The 15,128-nt window shown below is 41.7% G+C and overlaps 1 protein-coding gene across 3 annotated transcripts in view; it reads right to left on the bottom strand.

The window, feature by feature from the left end:
* The window catches only part of R3HCC1L (R3H domain and coiled-coil containing 1 like), a 94,675-nt gene extending 86,151 nt beyond the window's left edge, over window positions 1–8,524 (bottom strand). The window contains exon 1 of one of the 3 annotated variants that reach the window (XM_028511825.2): window positions 8,442–8,524. The gene's annotated coding sequence lies outside the window, so the exon portion shown is untranslated. Of the gene's footprint in view, window positions 1–7,967; window positions 8,052–8,080; window positions 8,328–8,441 lie in introns of those variants that run through there. The other 2 variants (XM_028511822.2, XM_036027123.1) reach the window with 2 other exon arrangements.
* Between the last annotated feature and the right edge of the window lie 6,604 nt (window positions 8,525–15,128).

Below are 15,128 nucleotides of genomic sequence, written 5' to 3'. Positions count from 1 at the left end.
AACAAGCCAATAAACTCATCTTTTCCTAACGCTAGGTTATTAAATCCAGTCTAAAATCTCTTGTCCAAAAACTCTTATGGTCAAATAGGCTACAGAACTGGATTTTTTCCTGACACTTTAAGGTTAATATGTGCATATATTCCATGTTACAAAATAGTCCAACCAGGGCTTGGGGCAATGCTCTGCAATTAAACATGTTAATATTTCTGTGGGGAAAAAAGTATGAATCATTGTATTACGTACAATAAATAGATTACAAATCATCTTACATCAGTGCAGATTGGGCTTTGCTGCCAAATGAGTTTACCCCAACCTTCTTCAAAATTTTCCCTTTTCACAATGGTTTAAATTTTGGAAGCATGGCTAAGAAATTATAGGCCTCAAACTGGTTACATTTGAGAGGTGAAATTATAGATGGACTTTATTTCTTTCCTGATTTCCAAAATTGTCTACACTATTGTATTATTTACATGTATCGGGTTATTTACAAAATAAGCTGAGTTTTAAAATGGGATGGGAAAGAGCCAAGTATAGAAACTGATCAACTTGCAAACTGGGTTGAAAAGAGAAATAAGATCTTATTCAGAGCCCACATCAAGAAAAAGATTTAAAATAGCCTTGAGTTCAAAAATTTTTACAAATTTAGTATAATTTGTTAAACTAAATTAACTAATAAAAACACCATTAACATTACTAATATTACAAAGGATATTTATTCACTGATATTCAAAAAGTGATACTGTTAGCCAAAGAACATACCATAATTTGAGTGTATAATGCAGACGTTTCTGCCCAAATTTTTGAGAGAAAAATAAGGACGTGCATTTACATGGGTAGTACTAATTCTGTATCTAATAAATGTTTTTAATTTTTATTTATGCTTATGCATTAAAAGTGTAACTCTAAAAAGCAATAACAACAACCATATGCAAAATACCCTGGAATACATTAATAGATTTTGTTTCTAAATATAAATAAATGAGTAACTGAATTAAAAAATTAAAATGGAAGATTTTTTTTTTTCCTGAAAGTTTGGGCCAAACACATGACTGTGCATTATACATAGGAGTGCAATATACATGGCAAAATACGGTACATGTGTGACCCATGGACAAGTATGGGGATTGCCTAGGGGAGCAGGTTGGGTGGAGGTGGGCAGGGGGCATGAAGCAGGGGTAACTTTAATACCATAAGCAATAAAATACAGTTTTAAAAAGTGATACTGTTTTATTAACTTATTTTTAATTTACCATTTCTCAGTTCAGTACCTACTTGTAAGAGCCCATCTTTCCTAAAGATGACGCCTATCCCCTCCATGATGTTTGTCTTAGAGTGTGACTCTGACACTCCTGTGAGAAGTGGGTTCAGTGTAACCACTGCTCTCCTTGAATTTGGCAAGCTTATGTCACTACCTGACTTCCAAGCCTAAGTCACAAAAGGCAACACAGCTTTCACTTGGTTCTCTTGGGATTCTTACTTTTAGAAAACAGACACCAAATTGCTGTGAAGAAGCTCAAGTCAGCCAATGTGAAGAAATGCTATGTAGGTGTTCCGGGGGGCGGCCAACATCAACCATCAAGCACCTAAGTAAAGAAGCCTCCAGATTCTAACTCCCAGCCCAGGCAGCACCAGCTTTCAAGTCTTTCCAGACAAGTCATATCCACACTGCCCACTCTGAATTCCCACAGAATGCCCAGCAAAACAAAACAGTTGGCTTTACATCACTAGGTTTCAGAATGGCTTGCTACACTATAAAAGCTAACCAGAAAAAGCACCCTTTCCTCGTTCAGTAGCTTCATATTAAACACAGACACACCTTAAAATTCACCTTTTCTCAATTGTAAGGAAAAAGTCAATCTGCCAATTGGGCAGACCTATTTAAGACCTATTTAAGTCCTATTTGTACAGGACTACCTGTACAAATTTAAGAAGTTAGAAGTTTCTATTTAGGGACCTTAACAATTCATCTCAAACATATTCTGAGTACCTATAATAAAGGATGGGGCAAAAGTAGGTTTATAGTTGTGAATACATGAAACAATTTATTCTTGTTATTATTTATTGCTTATTGTATTACTTTCCATATGAACTATAAACCTACCTTTGTCCCACCCTATGTGTAAAGCACTTTGCTAAATGTCTAGAATACAATGATGAATAACATAGTCTGCAGTCATTAATCTAATTTACAGAGGGAGAAAATAAAAACAGGTATACAAGTAGTTTATGGAAGTACCTAAGTGCCAAAATAGGAATATAAAATTAACTAAACCACATGTAGGCAGTCTGGTTATGTGTTTATATTGTGACTATGAATGATTTTGTTTTTCTCCCTGTTGTTCTCACAGAAATTTCCTATAATTTCCAAGTTGTCTACAGTAAGCATATATTAATTTTTTAAAGACAATATTACCAATTTAGTTTTATTTTTTAAAATGTGTTTACACTTTGGCCCTGTGAAGCAAAGGGTCACTAGGTCAATTCCCAGTCAGGGCGCATGCCTGGGTTGCAGGCCAGGTCCCCAGCAGGGGACGCATAAAAGGCAGCCACACACATTTCTCTCTTTCCCTCCCTCCCTTCCCCTCTCTATAAAAATAAATAAATAAAATAGTTTTAAAAAATGTGTTTACACTTTGAAAGGAGCCAAGTAAGCAGTTAACAGGTCTGTAACAGATAACCTGGCTTGGTGTTTGCAAAATAAATTTAGTATTAAGGAAAATTTTTAGTATAATAAAAACCACACACACATACTTGATTTACTATTAATATCTGCTTTCCTTCCCTTTCCTAGCTAATTACAAATATTTACAAGTTCTCCTCAAATAGATAAAAACTAACTCAATAAACTCTGCACTCTCTTGGTCATGCCTCCTGGTTGTCCCTCTCACACTGACTCCCTGTCTCCCTCTCCAATTTAACCTAGGTCAGCCCTTCTCTCTACATCTCTGATTACTCCTTTCTAACTCCTAACTGCTTCCATCTGATGTCCCTCTCAGTTTGACTTCTCTCCTATCTCTAACTGACCCTCCCTCTCTGCCTACTGTATGTGTTTTCTTCCGATTCTTATCAACTGTTACCCACCCTTTTCTAAGACATTCTTGTTAATTTTTCTCACTAAACTTTATAAACAAGAAGGGTATGTATTATTTTCCCTATTTTATAGATGATAAGGGAACACAAACAAGACTACCTGTACAAATTTAAGAAGTTAGAAAGGTGAGGATTTAAATTCAAGCACTTCCTTTCTTTATGTGAAACACTTCTGGAATTCCATGGCAAAGAACCTGAAACGGTCCAACTGCAGGCCAATGGTAACACTTCACATCGTCTTTTCTAAGAGGCAAATCACATATTAAGGAGTACCATACATCTTTTGCTCATATTTTTGCCTCTGCACCAAGTTAAATGGTTATGAACTATCAGTCATTTGACCATTCCAGAAAACCATACCGTAATAGTCACAGGTTAACCTGTGTTATGTGGGAACCTTATTAGACACCAGAACCTGTTGTTTCCAACAATGCTTCCCCGCTTCTCCATTTTTATCCCTAGTCAGAAACCAGCCATGTTTGACATTAAAAAAAAAAAGAAAGAAAGATACAAGAGGAACAACAAAAATTTATAAAACTGAAGGGCTAGCAAGAGACAGTGAAAAATGCACACCATGGACTGGGAGCAACTGGTCCATGTTTCTTTGAAAGTAGAGAAAATCCTCTCCAAACTCAATCCTACTGCTGCTAAGCAGCACCTCTTCTATCTAAAGCTCTGACAACTGGAATTTCTCTGTAATTCAATAAGCTCTTTGGAGTTACCCAGGCTTCATCCATCCTGCTGGGCACCTTTATGAAGAACTCTGTTTTCCTCACTAAAAGCACATTTTGCGGTGGCGAGCACAGGAGTAGGGTTCTCTTTCAAGATGAGTAGCCTAGTGCCATTTCTGCTCACTTCTCCTATGGGTAGGAAGTCGGCAACAAACACAAAAACTAAAAGAAATGTCTAAATTATAGTTCAGATTAGTGGTCATCAAAGTCATTGTATAAGTAATCAGTTCTATACATGTGAGGGTTAGTCTTGTATGTTTACAATCTTATAATTAAAAATTTATACTTTAGCCCTGGCTGGCGTAGCTCAGTGGATTGAGCGTGGGCTGGGAACCAAAGTGTCCCAGGTTCGATTCCCAGCCAGGGTACATTCCTGGGTTGCAGGCCATAACCCCCAGCAACCGCACATTGATATTTCTTTCTTTCTTTCTTTCTCTCTTTCTCTCTTTCTCTCTTTCTCTCTCCCTCTCCCTCTCCCTCTCCCTCTCCCTCCCTCCCTCCCTCCCTCTCTCCCTCTCTCTCTCTCCCTCCCTCCCTCCCTTCCCTCTCTAAAAATAAATAATAAAAAAAAGAATTCTTTAAAAAAATTTATACTTTTACATTCAGCACTAGTTCATTTACTTCTATTAAGTATAATGACTGTGTGACTACCAAATCAATAATATAGAAGTCTTCTTATTCATTCTTGTGAGATATTTTGTGAATAGTTTGCTTATGGAGCTAATGAGGACAGGGTCACAGATTCAAACATGTTGGCCAATTAGCTTTGCTGTGTTTCAGGGTTCAACAGTCACAATCAACAACCTTAACCTTGTATTAAAAAAAAAAACCACTGATCACATGAAGCACCAGGAGGAATGAATATAGATGTATCACCAAAATCCATGATTATCAGAAAAATATAATAAAAATTGAAAATGATAATAACACCACTATCAATCTTTTACTAAGTCTGGCTAGTATGTACTGAGTTCAATCTAATCTTTCCTGTCATGCAGGTTGGTATTATTATCCCTGTTTTACAGATCATGAAAAAATGAACTCAGAATGATTATAAAAACCAAAGTCACAAAATTAGTAAGCAGCAAAGCCTGGGTTCAAAACTTGGTCAGTCTGACCCCAAAGCTTAGGTTATTTCCACAATACCAGGCTGTCTCTCCAGAGCTTGCCTTAGGGACAGGACAATCAACAAAATGTTCTTAACCAGAACTATTCAGCACAGTCATCACTAATGGAGCCTTTGCTATGCACACTTAGATGCTAGAGATGAAAATGAGTCTACTTTCCAAAAACTTCTTTTAAGTAAAAAACAGCCAAGGAACAAAACTAATTTAAAACACACAAAAAATAAAAAAAACAATTACAGCAAAGTAGATTTTAACTAAAGTGATTACTGTTATAGTTTGTATACAAACCTGTATGGAAAAAAAATCATGACTAATGGTAAGAATGAAACTGACAAAAGAGAGCCAGGGGGATGCCACATCAATAAAAGTGAGTAAAGGAAACATTTCCTAAACATCTGAATATGCCAAATTCTTGCAGTCAACAGGCTGAAGGGACTTAAACATTTAATTTCTTAACCCAAAGACTCTGCTTTGACTAACAAGTCAACTTTCAGTATTAGGCTTTCTTCTAGGTATTGTTCAATTTTCATGCCTTGCATCCACACAAACCAGTGCCACTATCGGCATCAGTCACTAAGTTTCCACTTTGAAAAACTGAGGTCGCCCCGAATGGATTAAAAAAAGACCCTTATATATGCTGCCTATACGAGACTCACTTCAGATCAAAAGACACACAAACTGAAAGGGATGGAAAAAGATATTTCACGAAAATGGAAATGATAAGAAAAAGCTGGGATAGCAACACGTAATATCAAACAAAATAGACTTTAAAACAAGACACAAAGAAGGATCCAGCAATTCCACTTCTGGACACTTAAGAAAATAAAACTCCTAATTCGGAAAGATATATGCACCTCTATCTTTAGCAGCATTACGCACAATAGCCATGATATGGAAGCAACCTAGGTGTTCATCAATACATGAATGGATACTGGATGGATACACATACACAGGAATATAATTCAGACATGAAAAAGAATGATCTTGCCATCTGCAACATGGACAGATCTAGATGGTATTAGGCTAAGTGAAATAAGTCAGACAAAGACAATTACTGTATCATTTCACTTATACATAGAACTACACAAATGAACGAAGGACTCACAGATACAGAAAAACTGATCAAGTGCTAGAGAGGTGAGGGCATGGGCAAAAAGGCGAAGGGGATTAAAAGGTACAAACTTATTATAAATAAGTCACAGGGAAGTAAAGTACAGCAGAGGGAGTACAGTCAGTAACATCACAGTAACTTTGCATGATGACAGATGGTTCCTGGACTTTTTGTGGTGATCACTTTGTAAGGTATATAACTACATTGTATGCATATACCAACTAATATAATATTGTACAGCTTTACATTAAAAAAAAAAATGAGGTCACCCAAGTCTTCTGGACACTACCCACTAGGTTGAACTTTGAGTCAAATAGCCTAGCTTAAAAAAAAGGGGGGGGGCAGTATGGATAGGACAAAAAATTGTTCTATAAAATTCTGTCCTAGTCAATCAATAGTCAATATCTAAGTCATAAACACAAATAATTGTTCTACTACAAGCTACAATGTGCAGACAGAAAACTACATTATTACTACAAGTTATAAATGAAACAGCACATCCCAATAATCTTCTCACAAGAGCATTCTGGAAACCTCTAAAAATCAAAAGCAGCATAAACATAACCTTTACATAAAATGCAATAACAGCTTGAAAAAAGACCCACACAATCTAAAACTTGATTACAGTATTTTAAGTTTATGGGTTAACTATCCCTAAGGACTCTCAAGAAAATAATGTTATCTTTTTTTAACATCATTGTCATCAAACATAATAACAACAGAACACAGCGGAACCTCAGTTCTTGAACTTATTTTGTCCCGAGAGGCTGTTCAAGAAACGATCTGTTGGAAAACCGAATGTCCTTGACAACTGAGGGACACTGGGACTGACTCTACAGCAATCAGCAGGAAAGGGTTGTCCGGTCGAGAACCGATGTTTTGTTGGACAACCCAGGGATTCTTCCGTGAACAACTCAGTCAAGAACCGAACTGTTTTGAGGTGGGAGACATTCGAGAACTGTGGTTTGACTCCAAGCACTACTTAGCTGTTTTATATTCATATCTCACTTCACCTCTATAGACCCCTTGTGAGGTAAATGCTTTTATCTCCGTTTTAGAGACTAGTAAACAGTCTTAGAAATCAACTGATTTCCCAAAAGTCATAAACTGTAAGTCACAGCACCGGGATCTGAACTCAAATTTGTTCAATTTTGTACATTCAACTAATTCACTGCACTGCCAACCTCTTTGTTTTCAACCAATGATTTCAGAGTAAATACAAGTGAAGGTTACCTAACTCCCACTGTGTAGTGTGTCTGTGTTGGGGGGAGAAAAGTGTCCAAATTCTGGTAGACCTCAAAATCCAGACGGAGCGTAAAACTGACTCCACAGGTAGTAGGTAGGGCCCTGATACCACCTCTTCACCAGGATCATGGCTTAAGAACATCTGTACGACTCACATTCTTTTCTAAAGTCACTTCCCCCTGTTCATTAACTCATTTCATCTTCATCAAGATCATGACCACGTTCACGTTCACAAAGACATGAATGTGACTATAAAGTTCCACTGACCTGGGCTTAAGACAGAAGAATACGGTTATAACTGAAACATGCTTTCTCACACGTCTCACTCACGGTGAAGCCCATGACACTGCCAGGCGGACAGGCCGAAGGCCATCACACTCATTTTTCAAAGACGGAAGCCGGGGCGACGGTAAAGGAGCTACAAAAGATCCCAGGTCCAGCAAGCCTTAGACCTGAGACACTTCCCCCGCAAGCCATTAGGCACCAAACCGTGCGGTTCTTCCCTTACTCGAGTCTGAGAGGCGGCTAAGTAAAACTTTAATAGTTGGACAAGGGGTTTCCCGAGGACCTCCCAAGAATACCAGGAAGTGTATTATCCTCCCGCAAAGACTACTCACCCCAAACCCATAGCCCTGCGGCTCCCGGGCAGTGGAGCGGACTCACTCAAAAGGCTCGCGGCCCGGAAATCACCCACAGGCTCGGGGTCGGCTCGGGGCGGCCTCTGCGGCCCACAGCCCCGTACCGTACCCCTGAGTGGCCAAGGGCCCGCTCAGTACCTGTTGAAAGCCAAGGAAGGAACGTCCCCTCCACAGGGAGTATTTGGGGTGAGGACACTCAGTGAGCACGCTGCCCCTGGCAGAGCAAAAACGCCCCAGCAGGGCACCACCCGCGACCCCCGACACCGCAAATCCCTCAGGGGTGGAAGGGCGGGAGCTTCCCAGTAACCTCCGCCCCAGGCGGGGGCCCGCCCCGCGCGTCACGTGAGGGAAAAAAAAACTACCGGTAACAAACGAAATTAGAACTCCCATCTCAGGTGTGAGAGGAGAAATGAACGCCAAAAACACTAGCTTGGAGTGCGGAGAGGGTAAGGAAGGAGGGAGGAAGGGAGGGAGAGACAGGACGCGGGTCGCTAGTTACCGGGAGCGCCGTCGCTCTCTGCTTCCGCCGCCTTCTACTAGATCCTGCTATTTGCTCTTCCGCTCGCACGGAGGAGTGCGCGCCAGGCCTCGACTCCGCCCCCCAGCGCCGAGGAGCCTTCTGGGGGCTGTAGTCCCGGCCGAGCTGGCTGCTTACTGGTCACGTGGGGGGGAGGGGCTGGCAAAATGAAGATGTGAGGAAGGTGTTTACGCTCCTGTTTCTGCTCTACCCTTCCCCCTTCACTTCATTTGGAAAAGTACTCAAATCCTTCACGTCCCACTCAATCATACCATCTCTCTTTCTTGACAGCCAAGTTTCTTGAAAAAGGTAGTCTAAACTCGCTGTCTCCTCTTCCTCTTTCCTTCTTTCTCTGCGCTGCAGTTTCTGCCGCCACAGAAAATGCCCTTGGTGTCATCAGTGTCCTTGTTGCCAGATTCATCAGAGGTAGTTCTGGGTCCTCCAGCTTAAGCGTTAGGCACCGTTCGACGCTGTTAGATGTTCTTAATCACTTCTTTTCTGTCACTAGTCCGGTGTTCCTTCTCCCTCTCCATCTCCAAGAATTCTTTTTCTAACCCACCTCTTATACAGGGTTCAGCACAAATAACACACCTTTTTTCTTACAAAGTCTTTTACTACAAAATCATAATCATGTAATCTGTAACATAACAATATCACAATCAAGCACACCATATCACGTTTTAGGTAAAATGTTCAAATTAAAACTATAAATTATTACACCTGTATTATTACCCTACCAAGAGCACTCAAACAGGCGTTACTTCTGCTGGACCCTGTATATTATCAGTGTTCTCCAGAGTCCTTACTATTGCAGTGGAGGACGGGAGGCTCCTGCCCCTTCTGTTTTGAGTTCTTTGTATTTCCAGCTTCATTGACTGACCCTTCCTCATCCATAGGCCACAGGCATTTAAAATGTAGCAAGTTCAAATTTTCACTCCAACCTTCAACCTCGATTCCTCCCTCTCTCTCATATTCTCTACTACCCATGCCCAAATAGTCACCAAATCTTGTAGAATTCATCTCCAAAGTAGTTCTTGAACCTCTTCCTTCTTCATACCCACTGCCAGTGATTTAACTCAGACCTGCATTATTTCTTACTCCATTACTACATGGTCTTCCTCACTGGTCTCAGCGCCTCTATGGACTCCTCCTTTGCTACCATTATGCCCCTTTATGCAAAGGAAAAGTTTAATCATGTCGCCCTTTGGGTAAAGTCTTATTTGATTAAGTTTGGGGAGAGGAATAGAGGCAAATCCTTCGGAGTGGCTTTTGCAACATATGGAAGCCATCTCTACTACTGTTACAGAGCAGAGCCAAGCGGGGGTGGTGCGATATACTATTACTGAAAGGACCCCCCACTAGGTTTGCTACGCCCACTGCCAAAGGAAAAACATCTCTCAATGCCAGAGATTTGTGAAAAGGAAAGGAAATGTTTCTTTAAAGCTAACAGACTTAAAGCAGTGACCCAATGTCTTCATTAAAATATTAAAGTCTTTTAGGATACCCACAGACACACACACACACAGTCCTTCCTTCTCCCTCTACCCTAATCTGGGGCACCATATCTCAGGAAAAGAAGCAGAAGTCCATGATTGAATCTCCCAGAACCATCAGCTGTGTCACCACCAGGATCTCCAGCTAATCCAAAGCCATGTGGCACCTTCTCATGGCTCACCAGCAAGACTACTATCACCCTTTTTCTTCCAGGCAAAGTCTCTCCTGCTTCCTAAGCCACGTGGCAAAAGGGAGCACCCCAAAGCCGCATAATTCTCTCTCCAATGGCTGCCACATCTGGATTTAAATCCCCGAGCCAATCTTCCTCTGCAGCCCCATTTCCAACTCCTCCTACAATCAGTTGCACCTGCCAGCATTCTGGTATCCTTCCAGCTTTCCTTGGCTGCCATAGTGAATATGGGCAGGCATGGCCCCATGGCATGGAGCCAATGATCTCCAAGCTCTCAGGCAGGCTCTGTAACCAGGGGCAGTTGCCTCCCCGTTATATCTTCGATGGAAGTCACTTCCATATCCCTGGCTCAAAGCATGGCCACAGCTATTTAACATATCTGTGAAACCAGTTAAAGGTTATAGATATGTTAAATGACCATGCCAGAAGTTAGCTGCAAAGCTGTTGCTATGCACAACAGCTCTCAATGGCCCTGCTCCATGTGTCCCTTCCCCCAACTCAAACCTGTAGTGGGGGAGAGGTGAGGACATCCTATATATTTTTCTAATATTTTCTGGACACCCTGAGTTCTGGGCCCCATTCCAAATCCCTATTTGGGGCCCCCCTCTTGGCTGCACCCTGTTACACTACTCCCACCCCCACCCCCCATATTGTGGTTGGAGGGTTCAGAGAAAGGAGATTTATAGTACATCTTATTGTGAGGTTGGTAGGCATGGGAATTCTTTTTTAAAATTTCTCAGATGATTCAATTATTTAACAAGGATGTATTTTGCTGCCTGCTCTATAGGTACCAGGCATGTTCTGGGTACCAAGAAAATTTCAAACAAGGCAGTCCCTGCCCTTGTGGAGTTTACAGTCTCTTGGAATAGGCAGATTTTAATCAAATGACTCCATACTGAACACAAAACCAACAATAACAACAAAAACCTACAATTACCAGCTGTGATAAGAATTATACAAGACTAGTAATTGGTCTCTTTCCCTTTCCCATTGCCACCTGCCCCAGCCCAGGAACAGGTCTGCACTCCTCAGCCTGTCAAACACAGCCTGTCAGGAGCTAATCTCCTTCCACTCCCCCCCCTTACACATCTGCATTACCGAACTGCTGTGTTGCATTTGCTCTCTCACTTTTGCACAAGCTCTCCCTCTCTTTGGAAAACCCTTCCCTTTCTCCCTTGACTAACTTTACCCTATGTTACTCTCTTTCAAAGTAAACCCGGTAGAACACAGTCCTCATAGAAGGATTTTCTGAGGATTGTGCTGAGTCAGGTGATAACTCCCAGTCCAGCAAAGGGGAGCTGAGTAGGCGAGCCAAGAACAATTGAATGTGCACTACTGAGAGAAGGGCTGTGTTAGCCAGTTTAGAGGTATCTGAGCCAAAACACCCATCATCCAAAGCAGATCAAGTATTACCTCCTCCAGGAAGCCTTTGCTGAGCTCTCCCAGGATGAACTATTGCCTTTTTCCTGGGTACTCATTGCACCCATGTTGACCTTTCTTCCATTGATATACCAGAGCCAGCTCACACCGGCATTAAAAAGCAAGTTTAAACTCTTAGGAATGTTGCAAGTCAGTTCTTAAACCATTGGTAGCTTGAAATCAGCTGTGATGGAAGTATTTACACCATGTGGAAATCAGCAAATGAGAAATCAGGACCTTTTTTTTGAGAGTCAGTTTACCAGGGCACCACTGCCTTTGTCATAACACCCACCCCTTCACTGTATTGTGGTGATGCATCTCTTATTAGGTGAGTTCCTTATAACCATTTCATTTAGCAAATATTTATTATTATGCACCAGAGACTAGCAAGATGCCTGAGGGGTATACAGCAGAGTACAAACAAGCATGGTCCCTACTGTTATGGGGCTTACAATCTAGCAGATAAGATGGAAAATAAACAAAGGACTCTATACTTACAAATTGAGCCAGGCTGCTTTATGATAGAACATCCTGGCAATGAGGGGTGATGGACACTAGAGAAGGCCTCTCTGAGGTGGTGACCTTTCCACTGAGTACCAAAGGATTAGAAAGAGATTAGTCCAGACGAGAACCAGGGGGAAAGTGTTCCAGCCAAAGGGATCCTGCTATACAAAGAAATAGCTGGGTTGTTTGAAAGACAGAATGGTCACTTTTGCTGGGATGGTGTGATCATTAATTTTACGTGCCAACTTAACTGGGCTATGGGGTGCCCAAATTAAACATTATTTCTGGGTGTGTCCTTGAGGATGTTTCCAAGTGGGAATAGCATTTGAATTGGTAGAATCAGTAAAGTACAGTTGACTCTTGAACAAACAAGGGTTAGGGACACCAGCCCCTGTGCAATGGGAAATCCAGGTACAGCTGTTGACTCCCCCAGAATTTAACTGTAGTCATCTCCCTCAGAATCCACAGGGGATTAGTTGCAGGACCTTCCACAGATACCAAAATCTATGGATGCTTAAATCCCTTATATAAAATGGCATAGAATAATGCATACAGTCAGCCCCCCATCCCATAGGTTCCCAACCACAGATCAAAAATACTGTTTCTGATCTGTGGCAGTTGAGTCTACAGATGCAAAACCTGGGAATAAGGAAGGAGGATAACTCTGTATTTATTTATTTTTGTAATCTGCATATCAGTGGCCCCATGCAGTTCAAGCCCATGTTGTTCAAGGGTCAACTGTAGTCTGCCCCCCTCTCTGATGTGGCTGGGCATCATTCAATCCACTGAGGGCCTGAACAGAATAAGAATCAGGAAAATGGAGGATTCAGTTCCTTCCTGCTTGTCTGCATGAGCTGGGACATTTGTCTGTTGGTCTTCTCCTGCAGTTGCACTGGGATTTACCCCATGGGCCCCTGTGGTTCTTGGGCCTTTCAACTCAGACTGGAATTACATCACCATCTTTCCTGGGCCTTCAGCTTGCAGACAGTAGATCGTGGAACTGTAACCAGAAAAGACACTGGCATTCGGGCTGCCTGTCACTACCAAACCCAATAAGCAATGACAGAGATTGAATCTTTTATAGGCACTTTATTCAGATGGCCGGTGACCTGAGAAGGTGGCAGGTTCATACCCTAACAAACTATCTTACTCTTTCTTTCCTGGCCAGATCTTTTATAAGGGGATTGGTGGAGGGCAAACAAGGTGTCAGTGAAAGCCTTTGAATTTCAACAGTTGCCTCCAAGGGGGGAAGGGTAGTCGCTTGCTTCTTCCTGGTACAGATGTCTTCAGGCAAGGTAATCTCCAGCCAGTGCCCCAGGAGGTCACTGCTTATTCTCAGGTGCCAGGATGGGCCTTATCTGTAGTTACTGAAACAAAAACTTAACATACACATTACTTGCTAGATTTATGACTATTTACCTTAAGCTAAATTTTCCCAAGTCTTAAGCCCCTATCAGAACTTCTCGATATCCATAATTGCATATATATATATGTATATATCTTTAAATAATATATAGCTTACTTAGATAAACATATAAGGTCTGTCTGAAAAAAATCTAGCCATTGTTAATATAACGAGAATGGTTTGAATGACATCGATGTAACCTGGCAGCCAAGAAGACTGGACTGGAATGCACATGCATGAACAACGACAACTTCACTGTATAGTCAGTGGGGGCAGTAGACACCATTGAGTGAGCATGTGTACTGTGTGGCCATCGCATTCAAAGTGACTAAATGAGGTAGAGCAAGGAATCCACATCAAATTTTGCATTAAGCTTGAACATTCCTCTGCGGAAACTGTTTGGGGGGATTCAGAAGGCCATAGCTATGGGCAACTGGTGATTGGCAGCTTCATCATGACAACATGCCCACTCATGCATCATGTCTTGTACAGAGTTGTTTGGTGAAACATCATATCACTCAGGTGACTTAGACCCCCTACAGCCCAGATTTGGCACACTGTGACTTCTGACTTTTCCCAAAACTAATTGAAAGGGAAGAGATTTCATATTGTCAATGAGATTCGGGAAAATAAGATGGAGTAGCTGATGGCAATTGGGAGAACTGTATGAGGTTCCAAGGTGCCTACTTTGAAGGAGACTAGAGTGTCATTGTCCTGTGTACAATGTTTCTTGTATCTTATATTTTCTTCAATAAATGTCTCTATTTTTCATAGTACATGGCTATATACTTTCTGGTAAGACCTACACACATATAGGGGATATATGTACTCTATTGGTTCTGTTTCTCTGGACAACCCTAATACAAATGGCAAGAGTGTGCATTAAGTGATGAAGATAACATGAAGTAATTAGAGCCTGGTGTGCACAGTCTTAAGGCCACAGTGAGGACCCTGGATGGAATTAGAGCAACCTAGGGGGTGGTGTTATCTGACCCACATTTTAATACAGTCACTCTTGCTCTTGTTTTGAAGACCAGAGTAGAAGTGGGAGCCCATTTATTGCAGTAGTCTAGGTGAGAAGTAATTACACCAAGTGCTGGTGTTAAAATAAAGTGGGTGGATTTGACAAATATTTTGCAGAGCCAAAAGGACTTACTGATGATTGAATGTTGGAGAGAATGGGCTAGCTGGTGAAGGAAAGAGGACCCAAAGGCAAAAACTGTTTATATTCATCTCCATATCTTCAGCCCCTAGAATAAAGCCTGGCACATTGCAGGTGTTCAGTAGCTGTGTTGAGTGAATGTACCCGTTCCATGTGCTGAGCTCTGTGCCCTGTCACGGTCACCTTGCTTCATTCATACAGGGCCTCCTCTAGCCCTTACAGCACCTTCACAACAATTAGAAAAAAGTGCCCCCTCCTTCAGGTGGACGGGACCCATCACCAAGGTGCACAGATCAATGAGCAAGCATGGGCTACATTTTGCCCCCTCCTATTCCTTCAGCTGGCATCCTTGTGCAGTTTGCACAACCACATATGGCAGCCCTGACTTAACAGCCCTGGGAGATGGTTTTGTGGCATTAAGCCCTGTATGCATGGGGAGCATTTGAGTTCCAGGGGAAGGACGCTGCCTGCTTGGGGACATGGGCCGGCTGCTGT

The sequence above is a fragment of the Phyllostomus discolor genome, chromosome 5 (genome assembly GCF_004126475.2).
Source record: "Phyllostomus discolor isolate MPI-MPIP mPhyDis1 chromosome 5, mPhyDis1.pri.v3, whole genome shotgun sequence".
Taxonomy (NCBI): Eukaryota; Metazoa; Chordata; class Mammalia; order Chiroptera; family Phyllostomidae; genus Phyllostomus; species Phyllostomus discolor.
The sequence above is the reverse complement of the archived record's forward strand: the minus strand, read 5'-3'. Positions and strand labels throughout refer to the sequence as shown.